Here is a 2,008-nt window from a genome sequence, read left to right on the forward strand (position 1 = left end):
TCGAGGATGTAGGAACAACAACAACAACAACAACAAAAACAATACTCTTTTAAACAGCAAAGAGCTAAGCAAAATAAACATCTCTCACTTCAGCCTAAAACACTATTCACAAACTGATTTTACTTTAAATATAAAACAGAGAAAGACCCTAAACATGGGAACCAATTAACAATTTATAACCTGGAGTCCAACACTGGTGCATAGTGAAACAGTGAATTCATATTTTTTAATACTAGTAAGTAATTTTTGCTTCAGATTTCAATGCTTAATGAAAACTGATGGCACAGATTTCTGTAAGAATTTAAACAATGATTTTAAAATATATTAAATCTATCCTCTTAAATTCTAATAGTTTCTAAAATGTGGGATTTAATTCTATATTCTATACAAAAAATAAGAGGCTTTAATAACCAAGGATGTAATATAGTTGTCTAGACAGATGGACAAATAAGATTTTTTAGTAGAGTTTTGCTTTTACAAAAAAAAAAATTGTCATATTATACGTTTATCCCTGGGGTACCTGAGCTTCTAAATGATTTTTGTTTAATTTGCTTTCATTAAGGCTCACTCTTTGTGATGTGAACATTTATAAGTGTTGACAAATGCATACTGTCATATATTCACAATTACTGTGTCAAAGAGGATAGTTCACTCTCCTAAAATTCCCCTGTGCTTTACTTTCCACCAAACTTCAAGCAACCATTGATCTTTTTACTGTCATCACAGTTTTGGATTTTCTAAAATGTCATATGATTGGATTCATACAGTATGTGGTATTTTCAGAATGAGTTTACTTAACACATATTTTTAAAATTTATCCAAGTATTTTTGTGATTTAATAGCTTATTTCTTATCGCCAAAAACTATTCCATTGTATGAGAATAATGCCGTTTGTTTATACATTAATCTATTCAAGGGTATCCAGGTTGCTTTCAGCTTTGGCAATCATGAATAAAACTTCTGTGAACACATAGGCCACGTTCATGCATTGGAGTAGGAAATGGCAGCCCACTCCAGTATTCTTGCTTGAGAATCCCAGGGACAGGGGAGCCTGGTGGGCTGCAGTCTATGGGGTCCACAGAGTCTGACATGACTGAAGCGACTTAGCAGCAGCAGCAGCAGAACACGTAGGTGCAGATTTTTGTGTGAACATGTCTCTAAATCCTTTAGGTAAACTCCTAGGAATGTGATCCTTGGACTGCATGATAATACAACATTTTGTGGTTGCTTAGTTGTTAAGTTGTGCCCAACTCTTTGTGACCCCATGGATGGCAGCACAAAAGGCTCCCCTGTCCTCCACCATCTCCCAGAATTTGCTCAAATTCAAGTTCACTGAGTTGGTGATGCTGTCTAACCATCTCATCTTCTGCCACTCATTTCTCCTTTTGCCTTCAATCTTTCCAAACATAAGGGTCTTTTTCAATGAGCTGACTCTTTACATCTGAAGAAATGAAGTGAAGTGAAGTCACTCAGTCGTGTCCAACTCTTTGCGACCCCATGGACTGTAGCCTACTAGGCTTCTCAGTCCATGGGGTTTTCCAGGCAAGAGTACTGGACTGGGTTGCCATTTCTTTCTCCAGGGGATCTTCCCTACCCAGGGATCGAACCCGGGTCTCCCGCATTGGAGGCAGATGCTTTACCCACTGAGCCACCAGGGAAGCCCATGGTGGCCAAGGTATTGGAACTTTAGCAACAGACCTTGCAATGAAAAATCAGGGTTGACTTTTAGGAGTGGCTGGTTTGATCACCCTGCAGTCTTCTCCAGTACCACAATTCAAAAGCATCTATTCTTCTGTGTCCAGCATTTTTTATGGTTCAACTCCCATATCCATAGTTGTTTACTGGATAAATCATAGGTTTGACTGTATGGACCTTTGTCAGCAAAGTGATTTCTCTGCTTATTAATATTCTGTCTAGGCTTTCCATAGCTTTCCTTCCAAAGACCAGGCCAAAGAATGCCAAAGAATGTTCAACCTTCTGTACAGTTGGGCTTATTTCGCATGCTAGC

The 2,008-nt window shown here is 38.3% G+C and overlaps 1 non-coding gene across 1 annotated transcript; it reads right to left on the bottom strand.

Annotated features, from left to right (window-relative positions):
- Positions 1-1,586: 1,586 nt before the first annotated feature.
- Positions 1,587-1,658, bottom strand: TRNAW-CCA (transfer RNA tryptophan (anticodon CCA)). Its single transcript has one exon. It is a non-coding gene; the product is annotated as a tRNA-Trp (tRNA).
- Between the last annotated feature and the right edge of the window lie 350 nt (positions 1,659-2,008).

Source organism: Budorcas taxicolor, chromosome 6 (genome assembly GCF_023091745.1).
Source record: "Budorcas taxicolor isolate Tak-1 chromosome 6, Takin1.1, whole genome shotgun sequence".
In the NCBI taxonomy this organism is placed as follows: domain Eukaryota; kingdom Metazoa; phylum Chordata; class Mammalia; order Artiodactyla; family Bovidae; genus Budorcas; species Budorcas taxicolor.